This window comes from Triticum aestivum, chromosome 2B, assembly GCF_018294505.1.
Source record: "Triticum aestivum cultivar Chinese Spring chromosome 2B, IWGSC CS RefSeq v2.1, whole genome shotgun sequence".
NCBI classification, from domain to species: Eukaryota; Viridiplantae; Streptophyta; class Magnoliopsida; order Poales; family Poaceae; genus Triticum; species Triticum aestivum.
Window position 1 is genome coordinate 739,896,931 of NC_057798.1, and position 18,033 is coordinate 739,914,963.

General features: G+C 51.0%; 1 pseudogene; it reads right to left on the reverse strand.

Moving 5' to 3' along the window:
• Positions 1-8,938: 8,938 nt before the first annotated feature.
• LOC123039524 (3-ketoacyl-CoA synthase 6-like) lies at positions 8,939-17,938 on the reverse strand (annotated as a pseudogene).
• Positions 17,939-18,033: the final 95 nt, after the last annotated feature.

Genomic DNA, 18,033 nt, shown 5'->3' on the forward strand with positions numbered 1-18,033 from the left:
CAAGAGCCCTAAGAACAGATCCAAGGCGGGCATGCCATGCCGAGGGGCCTGCTTGAGTCCATACAACGCCTTAACCAGTCGACAGAGATGATGAGGACGTGCTGGATCAACAAAACCAGGCGGCTGACGCATATAAACCTCCTCCTCTAAAATGCCACGGAGAAAAGCGTTCTGCACATCAAGCTGACGAAGGAACCATCCACGAGTAACAGCAAGAGACAGCAATAATCGAATGGTAGTAGGTTTGATGACTGGACTGAACGTGTCTTTGTAATCAAGACCATACCTCTGTTTGAAACCCTTGGCGACTAGCCATGCCTTGTATCGTTCGATGGAACCATTAGCATGTCTCTTGACTTTGAACACCCACTTAGAATCAATGACATTGACTCCAGGAATTGGAGGAACAAGACGCCAGGTGTCATTCTTGTGAAGAGCCTGAACTTCCTGCTCCATGGCAGCACGCCAGTGAGGGATACTCAGTGCATTCTGAAAATGATGAGGCTCAGCAGTGGGATCAACAGTAGTATGGGCCATACACGCTACAAGCCACGCAACCGTACCATCTGTGCGTTCCTTCGGACGAAAAATGCCATGTTGGCTCCGTGTGCGAGGGCAAAGAGCGACCGCAGGCGGCGGCGACGAGGCCGGTGTGGAACCAGGCGAGGCCGGCTCAGAGGAAGCCGAGGCAGAGCTTGTCGGCAAACCGGAGACCGAAGCAGGACTGGCCGGGGCAGGGGACAACATTGTCGGGCCAGTCAAGGCAGCCAGTCCAGGCGGCAGGCCCGTCTGGGTGGGCAAGACCGACGCCAGTCCAGGTGAGGCAGCAGCCGGTGAGCCCGGCACCAACCCAGGCGAGGTAGAGGCCCGCAAGCCAGGCGAGGTGGGCACGCGTGGGTCGGGCGAGGCCGGCGCTGGCCTAGGCGAGGCAGGCGCACGTGTGTCGGGCGAGGCAGGCACCCGCGAGGCAGCCTCCACCGAGGAGGCGAGGGCGGGTTGGCGGTTGCCACCCGTCATGCATGGCACATGCACGTCCGGAACGTGCGTCACGTCCATGACATGTTCATCAAGAAGCTCGAGACGGGCACCACATCCAATACCTGCAGGATGATTAAGAAGCAGCGCAGGGGCATATGCAACATCTACAAATTGATCAGGCGAAGGTACAGACACAGACACTGATGATATAGGAGTGGCAGAGTGAGTCAGAAGTGCGTGAAAGGGGAACACATTTTCATCAAACACAACGTCACGAAAGATGTAGACGCGATTTGTTGGAACATGTAGGCACTTGTACCCTTTGTGGAGGGAACTATACCCAAGAAAAATACACTTTTTAGACTGAAACTCTAGCTTACGCTTGTTATATGGGCGTAGGTGAGGTCAACATGCACACCCAAGCACTTTGAAGAACGTGTAGTTTGGGATCTCATTAAGCAAGAGTTCAAGCGGGGTTTGCATTTTCAGAATTCGTGAGGGAAGCCTATTAATGAGAAAACAGGCTGTGGAGAAAGCATCACTCCAGAATCAAAACGGAACAGATGCATGAGCTAGCAAGGTTAGGCCAGTTTCAACAAGGTGACGATGCTTACGTTCGGCAGTTCCATTCTAATGATGTGTATGAGGACATGGCATGCGATGCGAAATCCCGAGTTTGTTAAAAAATGAGTTGAGGTTGTGGTATTCACCACCCCAGTCGGATTGAACATAGATGATTTTCTGTTTAAGGAGACGCTCAACGTGTGCTCAAAACTGAATAAAAACATTGAACACATCAGACTTACGTTTAATAAGATATAGCCAAGTAAACCGACTATAAGCATCAATAAAACTGACATAATAATTGTGACCACTAACGGATGTCTGGGCATGACCCCAGACATCAGAAAACACAAGCTCAAGAGGATGTTTCACAACACGACTAGACTCTGAAAACGGAAGTTGGTGACTCTTGCCCTGCTGATAGGCATCACAAACAGTTTCAGCAATTTTATTGGACAAACTGGTAGCTCATAACGATGCAACACACGACGAACTATAGGAGCTGCAGGATGACCAAGGCGTGCATGCCAGTGAGTAGGAGACACACGAACACCACTGAACGCCTGAGGAGAAGGCTGCATGGAGGGCGTGCGCCAAGGGCGGGCCCACTTCAATTCATGGGTATTCAGTTGAATACCCATTAATTTTGTGAAAAGAATTCATATATATAGTGCATATTACGTATATGTATAGAAAAATAGTCAAACTGAGACAACTACGAGCCTGCCAAGCATTGAGCCCACGTCCAAGTGTCCTGGAACACTCTCCCTCCCCATACGACTAGCCCAATACCCCAATAAGGTAATACCTCCTCCTCCCAGGCTACCGGCCCAATTAAAAAATTGACGCAGCCTACCTCTCGCACGAGATTGATCGATCAAACCAACCGGCACGCCGCCTCCACAAGTCCCCAATTCTGAATCTGATGGCACATCGTCCTCGGCGCATCCAGCCAGGGCACGGGCGCAGGAACACATGGGCGACGGGCTGGTGGGCGGTGCTGCGACGCAGACCTTGCATCATGCATCCCTCCCAAAGTGTCTACCTCGGTGCTCCGGATCAGGGTTGCGGCAATAATCAGTTCTGGATTTCTGTCGACGTCGATCACATTCTAGTCACTAGTCGGCTTCCACATCCCATACATGTATAAAGCAAGTAAGTTAATTTGGCTAGTTGGCTTCTTATTTATACATATTGAAATTTTGTATTTGTTTACACTTTGCTTTGAATTCATGAATTATTTAGACAAGAGAAACTTGGAATTATTTAAAGTTATTAAGTAGTCTAATACACATTACTATTGTTTGCAATTTGCTATTTTAACTTGCAGAGAATATTTTTGAATTATGAATTCGAGCATTACTTATAAAATTTGGTACTCTCAATTTGAATCTATAAACCAAATGTTAGCCTTCAAAAATTTGAATACACACTTCTGAAATCCTGGGCCCGCCCCTGGTGTGCGCGGCGCATCAAGCGCGTACAAGCCATGGCGAAGACGACCGCTAAGCAGCACGGCCCTCGTGTCCCGATCCTTGATAAATAAACGAAAAGAGTGAAACTCAGCAAGGACATTATTATCACAAGTAAGTTGAGGAATAGACAACAAACTACGCGTAGCAGAGATAACTCAAAGGACATTGGAAAGTTGTAGTTTGCGAAAATTGTGTGCAAGGAGAGAAGTCTGACCAACATAAGAGATGTGCATACCTGCTCCACTGGCGGTGTGCACCTGATCATGACCACGATATGGCTCTTGAGTAGAGAGCTTGCCCATCTCGCCGGTGAGGTGGTTGGTAGCTCCGGTGTTCATATACCACGTAGGATCAACGGAGTAGGACGGAGTGCGACCATGATCATGACTCGTCACGGCGGCGGCGGCCTGCTTGTCATTCCCTTTACCATTGTTGTCAAGGCCCAAAAAATCCTACTTGTAGCGGCGATGACAGCGAGAGGCGATGTGGCGCTCAAGGCCACACAGCTGGCAGGCCTACGGGGCACCGCAGGAGGAGCAGCAAGCAACCGGCCGGTTGCCACCCGTGATGGATGGTGCACTGCCACGCGAGGCCAGCTGTGAGGACAGTGCCGGCTTGCCACCTGAAGATGATGACCGCGAAGGTTTGCCACGAGTAGCGGCATTGGCGGAGGCAAAACCCGGGGAGACACGGCGCGCCTTGATGCATTGTTCACGGCCAAGGAGTCGGGCATACAGCTCGCGAGGTGGAAGTGGATCATCACGACCATGAACGTTCTCAACAAGATTGTCATAATCATCATCAAGCCCGTTAAGAACGAAGGTGGTGAACTCCTCGTCCTGCAGAGACTGGCCAATCGAGGCCAGTGTGTCGGCGAGACCCCTCATCTTGTTGAAGTAGTCCATAATGCTGAGGTCACCAAGCTTGGTCTCTCCCAGCTTGGTGCAGATAGAGTGAGCACGCGCCTGAGACTGAGAGGCAAAGCTGGTGTGAAGAGCCGCCCCCTCCCGAGACGTCGCGGCGAAGATGACCAGCGACGAGATGCTCGGAGCGAGCGAGGACTGGATGGCGGAGAGGATGGCTTGATCCTGGGCCACCCATGCATGATAAGCCGGATGATGAGGGGGTGGACACAGGATGGACCCGTCAAGGTAGCCCTTCAGATAACGACTCCGCAGAAGAGGCAACACCTGAGCACGCCAAGACAAGTAGTTGTCCGGCGTGAGTTTCACCGGCAGCAGGTGCCAGAAGTAAAACGGCGACGGCACTACAGCCTGATCACCGTGAGCATGCGACGGTGCGTAGAAGCCCATCGACGGATGTGCAGCCAGTCCTGAGTAGGACGGATAGGACCCAATAGGGCCAGCTGCCGGGGCGCCGTAGGACGCCGCAGGTGGCGCCCCATACTGTAAGGCAGCCGCAGGTGGCGCCCCATACTGTAGAGTGGCCGCAGCCACATGGGACGGCTGCGACGGAGCCGGGTAGGGTTGGGGCGGTGCAGGGTAGCGGTGCGTCGGGGGCACCGCGTAGGACTGCACAGCCGCAGCCCCATGAGTCGACGGCGACGGCACTGGGTAGGGCTGGTGTGGTGGCGCACCGTAGTGATAGGACGATGGGACGCCGTAGTGGTGCGAGGCAGGAGGCGCACCGGAAGGAGGCGCCATCCAGGACGACGGCGGCGGCGGCCCCCCATGAGCCGTGGCAGGAGCGCCGCACGAGAACAGCTCGCCAGCCGCGACGTTCGGCGAGGCAGCGTGATCGCCAGGGGGGGCCGATCCGATCAGGGGCCCCGGCGATGGAGGAGCGCCATGGGCCATCGCAAGGGGGCGCGAGGCCAGGAACGGTGATCCAAGGGCCGGTGCAGTGACGGAGGAGGCGGGGACAGAGGTCGGCGCACTGGCGGCGGCGGCGGCGGTAGAGGCAGCGGAAGCCATCTTAACCTAATCTGATACCATGTAAAACGTAATATGTTGGGAAATGCTCGGCACCCTAAACGGGATGTAGCTCTTTCATTATATAGAGGTACCCACGGTGTACAATACAATGTTACAATATATGTGTACGGAGACTACGTATATACAGTCTAACAAGTTGTTCGTCCACATGTGATCTACTTTGGGTCGGCGTCCCCACGCGATCTGCATCGACCGACGTCTGGAGGCCTCTGGCGATGATGTTGTGGCCGTTCGTCAGACCCGGGCGGCTCTGGCCCCGTCCTCCGCATTGTGGGATCTAGCGAGAAGCTTTGGTGTGCCGGGGTGGTGGGTTGTGCAAAAGATTTCTTGCGACTTGATCCTATGTGTTTGGGATGGGGTGACATTCCTCCCTCCCAGCTCACGTGTTGTTCGGCAGTTGCTTATGGCAACGTGGAGTGCAACGGGTGGTGGGCGCTAGATTTGTCGGTCTAGCTCGCCCGCGGTTGCAGGCGATGCAGGATGATGTGGCCATGTGCGGTGATGGCGTCGTTGCCACGCCAGGGGTGTGCGAGCTAGTGAAGTGCTTGTTGGTCCTGGCCGACATCGTTGGGATGGTGGTTGTGTCTCCAGATGTAAGCCTTATCGATGCTTGTCGTCTGGCAGCGTCGGCCCCGGGAGTCACTATCCTTCTTGGAGGCACCGTCGAGGAGAACTAAGCATCCTCATTTCCCAGGTGATGATCATCGGGCGAGAGTAGATCCTACTGTAGGATCGAGCGACGAGGGTATCTCAGACATCGTTCTTCATCTATGGGGCGTCGTCTTGATGATTTTTGTCCCATTTGCTCTTCCTACAGGCTGGGCGTGCATGGCACGGCCCTCAGTGGGTACCCGACGGGCGGTGTGCGAGGTTAGTGTTGCATTGTAAGTCGTGTAGCAACGATGATGGTGGAAGGCGGAGAGGAATAAGCAGTGTGTGAGTTTATTATGCTAAGTTACATGATATGATTATGTGACATCCCGGCTTAGTAGGAATGACAAACTACTCATATGAACAAGGTGCACCTTCTTTTTCCCATCCGAAAGAAAACTCAAACTTAAGCGTGCTTGACTGAAAAAATTTGAGGATGGGTGACCGACTGAGAAGTTCATCACAGGTGCGCACGGTTGACCATTTGAAATTTCTTTTCACCAATAGCTTCATCCCGCTGGTTCACATGACTTTTGTGTTGTATGATTTCTGTTTCGACGGTCGTAGATAAGCACATGTGTATCTCCCTATTATACTGTACTAAGGTGTTCGTGTGGTGTTTAGAAAATTTTTGGAAAATCCATCGCACGCCCTCGTCTGTTTGAATTTCCATTGACCACTAGCTTCATCTTCTTGTTCCACAGAACTTTCTTGCTGTACGTCTTTTTTACTCCAGTAGACGAATGGATCTATACTTATATACTCTACTGTAACTGTGTGTATCATGTGTAGTGTTTAACTCTTAATCGTGCAATTTATGTAACCAGACACCGCGTATTGCATCACCCAGACGCAGGCCACCAAACGACGAGGGAAAATTGCTTCCCTAATGCAGCCTACCAAACTATCCACACAACATTGTTTTCTGCCTGTATTTACTTAGGATATCCCAGTTGAGTCACAGATGTCAGCAGACCAATAACGATGTAGTCTACCAAATGTCTCCTTACTTCCCAGTGCATGCACGCTCCTATACTCCTGGCTTCACGGTGCAGCTAACCTCGGATCTCGCAGCAGCCCTCGAGATCCGTAGACATGCGAGCGTCCTGTACTCCTTGGTCCTTGGTGTTTTTTTTCGGAAAATTTTCCGATCTATTCATCTTCAATCATGGCAGTACAACGAATACTAAAAATAATAAAAATTACATCTAGATCCGTAGACCATCTAGCGACGACTACAAGCACTAAAGCGAGCCGAAGGCACGCCGCCGTCATCGCCCCTTCATCGTCAGAGTCGGGCACAACTTGTTGTAGTAGACAGTCAGGAAGTCCTCGTGCTAAGGCCCCCATAGGACCAGCGCACCAGAACAACAATCGCTGCAGATGAAGAATAACATAGATCGGAAGGATCAAATCCGAAGACACACGAACGTAGACGAACACCAACGAGATCCGAGCAAATCCACCAAAGATAGATCCGCCGGATACACACCTCCACACGCCCACCAACGATGCTAGACGCACCACTGAAACGGGGGCTAGGCGGGGAGACCTTTATTCCATCTTCAGAAAACCACCGCCGTTTCGTCTTCCTGAGCAGAACACAAACCCTAACAAAATTGAAAGAAACGACTAAAAACGAAGCCCTCCCGCCGGCCCTTGGCAGGATCCACCGCGCCTCCATGGCCCTAGGGCCACCGGAGACGAGGCGGACCTGCGTCGGAGCCGGCGAGAGGCAGAAACCCTAGCTGCTTTTTTTAGAGGAGGTAGAGGCGGCGGCTGTAGGGAGTCCGTGCTTGGTCCTTGGGTGTTGCTGACTGCCTTGCTCTAAACTTGTCAAATAGAACCCCGATACCCCAAGTCACCAGTCTTTTTCATGATAATACGTGTCTCATTAATGAAAATAAAGATTCAGTTACAAGCCACGTAAATATCGACATTACAGGACTGAAAAGATAGGATAATCCTATGCAAAAAATGAGCGCCTATCCCTCTGCACTAAGGAAGATGAGACAGATCACCTCTTCACCGGAGCTCGACGCGGCTTCATCGCTGATCAGCAGCTTTACAGACATCCAAAGTAGCTTGCTTGAAGCAAAGCCATTGCCGTTGAAAGAATCAGACCAGGGTAACATGTCCCTGGACATGCCATCGAACTCCAGAACTGAGATCCCCACACGACTATGTTGTCGTCGGAGGAAACCAGAACTGTCAGCCTTCAACCACAAACCCAGCACAAGATGCACCATCTTCCAGTTGTCACTTGCGTAGACAACCGTCTGCGCGTACTCTTGGACGACAAAACCTCCCTGCTCCACCATGACGTCGGAGACAACGCCGCAGCAACGGGGACAGAGCAGAAGGAGAGACACACCTGATCGAGTCACCGCCGCCACCTCGTCGACACCATCCATGAACCCTAACGCCGCCGATCTGAAGGATCGGCAAACACACGATGCCATCAACTTCGAGACGCCGCCATGATGAGCATCGCTAGTGTGGGAGTGGAGTTGAGGCAGATTTATTCGCCCGAGCGTCGCTCCCACCATCCCAACGACGCACCATGACCTACAAATCCAAATCCTAACTCTTGCTGCCGGAGAAGCAGCCGGAGGGAGAGAGGGCCAACGTCCTGGTAGGTGGAGATCGGTGGAAGATGATCTGCCTCCCTAGTCGCGTGGTTGTGGCGGCGGCTAGGGCAGGGGGAAAACGCACCCCAAGTCACAGTGGGTTAGTGGTATCCATGTGTGCTCAGTATGGGACCAAGAAAATTTTTGGGCATTACTTAATTCTTACTTTATTAAATTTGTATGGTTGGGGTTTTAGTAACTTCCCTTCACTAGTTGTCTTATTTGGGAATCAATGCATTGACTATATGTCATGCATTCAATTTGTCAATTATTCATGTCTCAAGTGGTTGAGTGCATGGCTTTAAAAGCTAGAATGTACTAGAAGGTAATGTGCATGTAACTAGCCAGTTAAATGCTTTCATTTGGCTATTCTACTATATTCCACTTGCCTATTTTGACTTGATGATTTTTTGAAAAATCATGGGCACTGGCAAACTTATAATGTATTGCGAGAAGACACGTTATCCTTTTCATATAATTTTTTTCTGTATGAAGCAGTTTGTTTGCCATTTTATCGTGCTCATACATTATACATTATTCCATAAATTACACTATTATTCAGTAAATAAGTACATTGTTCATTGAAACTTTTAAAACCATAGGAAAGTAGTGCATCAGGGTAGATTCATCATTCATCTCTAGATACGCCTCTGTCTTCTAGTAGTAGTAAATGGCAACATAATAATTATATTTGTTTAGCATTCGTTGGAGTCATTGCTGAGTAAGGATCCATGCAATTAGCCCAGGGTCCATCCACATCGGAAGATGGTTGTATACACATTCACCCAACTGTGTTGCACTCGTATCCTGCACCAAATCCAATCATCCATACCCTGTTGCCTTTCTTCATCTGGCCTTTAGCCTCGAGGTATGCCAACTCGTACCACACGGATGCGCTCATTTTGTTTCCAAATTGATGAAACGTCATCCGCGATGGTTCAACATGCTTGTTTGATAGACTGAGTCCATGTTGTACTGAGGTGATAACCGCTGGTCCACCAGCGTGGATACAGAAATGCTCAAATGCAAGAGAAAAGTTGGGGATGTATGGTCCAACCTTCCACCAGAAGAGCATCTTTTTTGCCATGTAGAAAAACAAAAACTTGAGAAGCTCTGACGCCAGTAAGACGAGAGGCCCAGTTGCAATGATATTGGCCTTGAGTGCGTCTTCAGCAACACTCATGAGGTCTCTAGAGAGAGCAATCCAATGTTTCCTTTCTCATCTTCCTCTTGATACACACCGATAGGCATCATTGTTTGATGCTGTGATCATTCGTGTGAGATGCCGAAGCTGAAACATAGCTTTGGACCTAGAAGTGGACAAAAGCTTGGCAGCACCGCTCATACGAAACAAGATGTTAGCCAACAACATGGAACGATTATTTCCTGCATTTTTTCGAAAAGGGGGACTCCCCGGCCTCTGCATCAGAACGAAGCATATGTCCACATTTATAGATAGATAAAGAAGTTCAACAAGGTCTTATAGTTTGAAAATAAATAAATGGCTAGCTCACAAAAAGCCTCAATGCCAAAAACAAAAGGCCCAAAAGCCACAACCGGCTGGCATAAGAAAGATAGGTAAACTAATCGCCTATCCTATTACATGACCGCCATCCAAACCGGTTGAAGATATCCCGCGCTACCATCTCCCACCGGACAGATCCAGTAACCAAACGCTCCTGGCCTCCATCGGAGTGAGTAAGGACCACATACGGATCAGCGCAGTAGCTCGGAATAAAACCTGCAAAACATGAATAGTTGTTGTTCTGTTAAAAGCCAAATCATTTCTGCAATTCCAAATTGCCCATAACAATGCACATACTCCTATGCGGATTTGTATAGCTGTTCGGACTCTATCCCAACAAGCCACGTTTCAAATAACGAACTGGCCGAATTCTGAGGAGTAATGTTAAAGGCAATTTGCACCGTGTGCCACAACACTCTCGCCAACGGGCAATCAAAGAAAAGGTGCTTGATTGTCTCGTCCCGATCACAGAAACTACACCTAGTACATCTTGTCCAGTTGCGCTTAATCAAATTATCTTTTGTTAAAATGACTTGTTTATGTACAACCACATAAACACTTTAATTTTCAAAGGAACCTTGACTTTCCAAACATGTTTGGAACTAGGAATAACACTAGAGTTGATGACATCGACATACATCGACTTGACAGTGAATTCTCGAGACCTAGTAAGCTTTCCAACACAACTGATCGGGCTGATGAGCTAACTGAACCTCCATCAGTCTACTCACCAGATGAAGCCAAGCTTCCCACCGGTCGCCAAAAGCACCCTCCTAAACTGAATATTAAGGGGAATGGACTGCATAATCGTTGCAACCAGAGCATCACGTCGCTGCACAATATCATACAGGGACGGATACTGAAGCGCCGACGGCGTTTCACCAAGCCAAGTATCCTCCCAAAAGCGAGTGGTGTTACCATTACCGACAATAAACTTTGTTCTATTAAAGAAAGCAGCTTTGACTCTCATAAGCCCCTTCCAAAACGGCGAGTCAGTCGGTCTCACTGTCGCCTGTGACAAAGTCTTAGAATGCAGATACTTGCTACGGAGAATCTGCGCCCAAGTAGCCTCGGTCTCAATTGATAACTTATACAGCCACTTACTAAGAAGGCATCTGTTCTTGACTTCAATATTCTTAATATGAAGACCCCCCTGGTCCTTTGGTCGACAGATGATATCTCATTTGGCGAGTCGGTATTTTCTCTTTAGTTCATCGCTCTGCCAGAAAAAACGGGGTCGATAGAAGTACAGCCTTTTCCTAACCCCAACTGGGACTTCAAAGAAGGATAAGAGAAACATAGGCATACTCGTGAGCACCGAATTATAATAATCAATCGGCCTCCATATGACATGAGTTTGCCCTTCCAGCAACTTAGTTTCTTCTAAAACCGATCCTCGATGCACTTTCATTCTCTGTTTGTCAGCTTACGATGGTGAATGGGTATGCCCAGGTACGTAAAAGGTAGTGCTCCCAATTCGCATCCAAACAATTGCTTAGAAGCCTCTTGTTCCTCATTAGCTCTACCAAAATAGAACAACTCACTTTTATGAAAGTTAATCTTCAAACCGGTCAATTGTTCAAATAAGCATAACACCAGCTTCATATTTCTCGCTTTTGCCAAGTCGTGCTCCATAAAGATGATTGTATCATCAACATACTGCAGGATGGACACACCACCATCAACTAGATGAGGTACCAAGCCACCCACCTGACCGGCCTCCTTTGCCCTACCTATCAAGATTGCCAATATGTCAACGACGATGTTGAACAGAATAGGAGACATTGGATCACCTTGCCTCAAGCCCTTGTGTGTCTGGAAATAATGACCTATGTTGTCATTCACTTTAATTCCAACACTTCCTTTTTGTGTGAAAGATTCTACTTGGCGTCGCCAAGCTTCATCAAAACCCTTTATGCGTAAGGCCTGTTGAAGGAATGGCCATTTGACTTTATTGTACGCTTTCTTGAAATCCACCTTAAAAACAACTCCATCAAGTTTTTTCGTGTGAATCTCATGGAGCGTTTCATGAAGGACCAAAACCCCTTCGAGGATGTTCCTGTCCGGCATGAAAGCAGTTTGAGTAGGCTGCACCACAACATGCGCAATCTGTGTGAACCTACTCGTCCCGACCTTGGTAAATTTTTTGAAACTAACATTAAGAAGACACATAGGCCTGAATTGCTCGATTCTCACTGCCTCTGTCTTCTTGGGAAGCAGGGTTATCGTTCCAAAATTCAGCTGAAAAAGGTGAAGCTGGCCAGAGAATAAATCGTGGAACAACGGCAACAGATCTCCTTTAATAATATGCCAACACTTCTTATAGAACTCAGCCGGGAAACCATCTGGGCCAGGAGCCTTATTATTCTTCATCTGCGAAATGGCCTCAAACACCTCTTTCTCAGAAAAAGGAGCAGCTAAAATATCATTCTCAACAGCAGTAAGTTGAGGCACATCCTCAATCCTAGACTCATCCGGCGACACATAGTTATCCTGAGGCCCAAACAGCTGCTTGTAATACTCAGTAATGTATAACTTTAGGTTTTCCTAACCAAGAATCGTTCCTTCATCTTGTTCAAGCTGAAAGATCCTCTTCTTTCTATGCTTGCCATTAGCGATCATGTGGAAGAATTGAGTGTTCGCGTCCCCCTGGACTACTCTTCGGACCTTGGCCCGGAGCGCTCACTTTAATTCTTCCTCACGAAGAAGCTCTTTCAGCCTCATCTCCGCGTCAAGCTTGGCATGAAGCTCCGAGGCTGGCAGAACCGTGGTTTCTGCTTTTACATCTAGGGATTGAATAAGTGTAAGGAGTTGTTCCTTTTCTACCTTAAAAATCCTGCTCATATGCTTAGTCCACCCACATAGGAAACTTCTCAAGTGCCTAATCTTATTCTGCCAACGCTCAAGCGCAGACCTACCTCCTGCATCCTTAGCCCACTCTCTGGCTACGAGATCAAAGAAGCCTTCTCTCTCAAACCAAGCAAGCTCGAAAGAAAAAGCATTTTTATTTCCCAAATGGGTGGCCTCACCAGAGTCAAGAAATAAAGCCGTGTGGTCAAAAATACCACGAGAAAGAGCCTGAACTGTTACAAAGGGGAATTTCTGCTCCCATTCGACACTAGCCAGGACTCGATCCAACTTTTCAAACGTCGGGTTTGGCATCACGTTAGCCCAGGTAAACTTTCTGCCCGAAAGCTCTATCTCTCTCAGATCCAAGCTTTCAATGATAGTATTAAACATGAACGACCATCTGCCGTCAAAATTATCATTATTCTTCTCATCGCGCCTTCTGATAATGTTGAAATCACCCCCCACCAGGATAGGAAGTTGCTCTGAACCGCAAATCCTAACCAGATCAGCCAAGAAATCCGTTTTTAGTTCGGGTTGTGCGGCACCATATACCGCCACCAAAGCCCAGTTAAACCCATCAGCCTTCGACCGCACCCTCAACTTAACAGCAAAATTTCCCATGACCAGACTTTGGACTTCTAGCGAATCACATCTAACCCTGAGTAAGATCCCACCCGATCTTCCTCGCGGTGGCAGACAATGCCAGTAAAAATCAATACCACACAATAAAGTATTGAGAACCTGTGGCGAAAAGTTTTCTCTACCAGTTTCCGACAATGCGATAAAGTCCAACCTATGCTCAATAGATGCCTCTGCAAGAAACCTTCTTTTAGCCAAGTCTTTTAGACCTCTGCTATTCCAAAAGATTCCTTTCATATCTCATCATGGAATTTTTTTAGTTGTTCGGATCCGAGCACTCCTACGCACTGCGGAATCCGGGTAGATCTTCCGCTTCCATTTGTGTTTAGGAATGTTCTTACTCTCCAGCTGGTCCTCACAACCAGGCTCAGAAGTTCAAACTTCAACATTCTCCACACTCTCATCCTCCTCCTCAGGCTCAGGAAGAGGAGGAGCAAGATCCGCACAAAAATTATCGAGCACCCTGACCCCCAATGCATCAATATCGGAATCATTCATGGGTTTAACCGCAGCTAAGTTACGAATCATCTCTAAAGCCCGCTCTGCCTCTAAATCCAGCATATCATTAACAGAAAGTGAAATTTCACTATCATTACTACCTAGTGAAATTCCTAGCTGGTTTGCATTATTAATAATCTCATCATTAGAAAAATGCAATATAGAATTAGAGGTATTAACCGACATACCAGTAGTGACCTCCACGTCATGAAGCTTGGCCGCCCTCATGGCGCACCGCTGCTGTATGTCGTCCACCTCCGGATGATCCTGGAGACGGCTGCTCAACCGTCGCCCCTCAGAGACCGGATCCGGAATACCACCGAACGCAATCACCTCCTCCCGAGTAGCCCTGCTCGTTGTGGGGCCTCCTGCGCCATCCCGAGAACGCAGCCGGTCATCTTCCATCGATGAACCAGCTGGACCGTCGGAAAGTGAAGGGGCACTCAACGGCACCAGCAACGTCTGCCGCGCCCCACCACAGAGAGACTGCACCATGCTGGGGGAAGGTGGAACCTGGGCCGCCTGCCCGAGCTCCCCATCCACCCCGGCCCTTCGACCAGGAGGAGTCACCGGCGTCCCAGGTGGGCTGACCCCCCTGGGCACCCCAAGAGAAGAGGGCCCCGAGGCCACCTGCCCCGAGCCCCCTCCAGAAAGCGGAGCCGCCGCCTGCATCTCTGGTCTGGCAAGAGGAGAAGAAGGTGTCAAGGCCAGCTGCCCCGGACCCCCTCCCAAAGAAACAACCTCCACCACCAGGACCTTGTCCACCACGAGAGAAAAAGAGGGCGCCGAGGCCAGCTGCCCCGAGCCCCCATCAAAAGATGGAACCGCCACCTGCAACTCCGGCATCACGACAGAAGTAGAGGGATCCGAGATCACCATCCCCGGACCCCCTCCTGGGAGAAAGACCTCCACCGCCATGCCCTCGACCTGAGGAAAATCAACGAGCATGTGGGAGGGAACCTCCTCCTCACTCCTGGCCCGGATCAGCAAAACCCCAAGTAGTGGACTCACAGGTTCCTCAAACTCCAAAATAGGTAACGTGTGCTCAAACACCTCATCAGACTCCACCCGCTCACTCCAAAGTCTTAGAGGCGCAGAAGCCGGCTCGAAGGACCCAAATCTCAGAGTAGTCGTAGGCACCGTTGAGGGTGGTACCATCCCATCCCCTGACGTCTGAGAAACAGTTCTCGGTGTAGTAGACGACTCTCGTCCACTATCAGCAGCCGACGCTTCCTTAAGTCCCGAGCTATCATCTCCCTCGTGCATATCAATATCAGTCCCGTTAGCCGCCTCGGCAAACAGACTCTCATCCTCAAACTCAATCACGAGGTTATAGATCTGGCCTTGATATGCCCACTTGACCACCTTAGGCACGTACTCAATATCCAGAACACTGACCAGCAATCGGGCTATCCCGTGAGCTCTGGTAAAGTCCATATCCACTCGCTCCGGTCTCCCCACCATAATACAAAAACTAGCCACAACCCTAGCATCATGCATCGGCTTCGAGGGAGCCCTAGAAAAACGCAGCCAAACCTGAGTCAGAGGCTTACCCTGAGGCTCGACCCTCTTCCACTCGTGAAACTCAAGGACACAATCAGTACCCGACACTTTGCACATCCCAAAACTCAGAAGTCTCTGTAGATCCTCAATCGAAGGGAACTCAACCCTAAACAGTTTTTCCTTGAGACTAACAAGCTCCCACTGGAAATCACCTGGAGCTAGCTCCTTCAGCCTCCGCACAATATGTGCCTCAGAAACCTCTCCTCTGGTAATTTTGACTATCCCAGTCATCAAACTCAGAGTCTCGTCAGGAACCTCCCTCTCAGTAGGAGACTCAAAGAACGTGAGTTCAGCACAGTACACTCCATACATCATGAGAGTCGGTGCCTGATCTCGCAAAAACGGACAGTCCCCTTATCATGTGCCGGTTTGCCACAAGTGCCACAAAGTTCAGCCACACACTCATCAATAAAATGACCCTTCCCACCACATTGATAGCACAACATTTTCTCTTTCTTACGCACCCACTTGGATGCCCTCTCCGACTCAGCCCTGTCTGTCGCCTCCACTGACGTTGTCAACCCGGACTCATTCTCGGGTATCTCAGCATGAGCTAGTGCCGACACCACCTCCATAGCTTGACTTGACAAAACCGGCTCCTCAACATACCCGTCAACGGCCATCTGCTCGACAGCGGGCGGATGAGGCTGTCGTGGGCGGTACCGGCCACCTCGACCACCACGACCACCACGATGACCGCGGAAACCACCCCACTGTCGATAGCCCGGGCTAGACGCCCCCTCAAAAAAACCTCTTGGGGGACCCATAAACGGTCGCGCTGCCGAGCCATCGCTCTACCAAGCATATCCTCGACCATCACCCGTCGACGAGGAGCCACGGTGCTGACCAACCTCATAAGCATTAAAACCATCATCTCCCCACTGACCCCGGGGCGCGGCAAAAGAACCTCCAACACCAGAGTTTTGAGGCGAAGGCGGTGCCTGCGTCTGCACCGTCCCAGCCCTGCTCTGCGTAGGCTTGGAGACGAGGTGAGGCAGTGGGGCCGGCCTCGGCTGTTGCCCGATCGTCAGCCCCGGGTTCCTCGGCGCAGGCGGCCTCGGTGCGGCGCCACCCTGGCCCGCAGCGGCGATCCCAGCCAACCCAGGCGCCGGTGGACAAGGTCCAGGAAGCTGCCCACCACGCTCGACCGCAAGACCAGCCGAACCAGTCGCCGGCGGGTGGGCACCGGGCAACACACTACCACGGCCCGCAGCCGCACCGGCCGTGGCCATGCCCCGACCCACAGCCGAAACCGGTGGAGGCGCCCCTCCACGGCCAGTCCCAGGGACCGGCGGCAGCACCGCGCCACGGCCACCGCCAGCGCCCGGCGGCGGTGCAACCCCGGCGCGTCCGGACCCGGAGGGCACGACGGGTTTTTTCCCCGGCGGCAGCGCACCACTGCGGCCCGCCATCACCCCAAGTGGAAGAATTCGCCGAGCACGACCACCCCCAGCAGAACGAAGGTTCGGACTCCGGCGATGAAAAACCCTTGTTGGCGAGGAAGAGACAGGGAACATCGGTCGATCACGGCATACTCCGTCACCCACATTAGCGATCAGGACTCGACCTGACTGGGCCTCATACCCAGCCATTCCCGGCCCGTCCACCTCACCGAACTCACTTCGGTCCGTCACCAGGATTAGTTGGGTTGGCAGCGGTTTAGCCTGGGCCTCATACCCATCTAACCCCGGCCCAACCAAACTCGGCCCATGTGCACACTGAATCGGCCCCTCTCGGCCAAGCAAAAAATTCAAACGAAGCGCTCGGTCGGCAGCGATCCCGATGCCCGGAATTCCGGGCATGACCGGCGCAGACGCCGCCGGCGCCGATCTAGCCACCGTCCGGCGAGCTTTCTTCTTTCTCTTAACGACGATCCATGACTCCGGCCGAACTAAATCGAAAACGGTAAGATTAGGAAGACTGACCTTCGGGATAGGGCCCTTCCAAGGCTTGACCACCGTCGCCGACGTTCTCCGATGAACCACTCGGCACACCATCTCCTCTTCTTGCCCGCGTGCAGCCCTATCCTGGCCGGATCATCAAGGGGCAGCACCTTGTCAATGGTCGTCACCGCTTCCTCTTCCATGTATCCGGCATTGAAGAACTCGCAGATTTGGTCAGAGGGAGTCGGCGACGGTGGAGATAGCCGAGACTCGTCCACATCTCCATCTGCATCGTCCTCGTCAGCGTCTGCGAGTGCCCAAAACCGGCCCCCCACCCGCCGTCGATTGCCGGAGAGGCGAGGCGGCGCGCCTGCTGTCTCCCCGCTCGTCCCCCCCCCCCCCCCCCCAGTCGCCTTACGAGACATCTCCGATTATTTCCTGCATAGTAGGATGCACCTATGATCTCTGTCGACACCACCAACACGTGTGAACCCCAAGGCATGACCTGTAGCATGTTGTTCGCCAGCCCCACCGCGGTCAATGATGCAGCGCATGCCATCCCTGAGAGGTCGATGATGCGGAGATCACCTCGCAACTTGTAACGGTTCACAATCATGTCGCTGATGGTTGGTACCGGGCAAAATAAAGTGCAGGTGGTGATAAGAACATCAATCACATCGTGGTTGATGCCTGTCTTGGCCAAGAGGTCATCGATCACTGGGAACATCAATCATCGTGGTTGATGCTTTCATTTGGCCATTCCATTATATTCCACTTGCCTATTTTAACTTGATGATGTATTCTTGCAGAATCATGGGCACG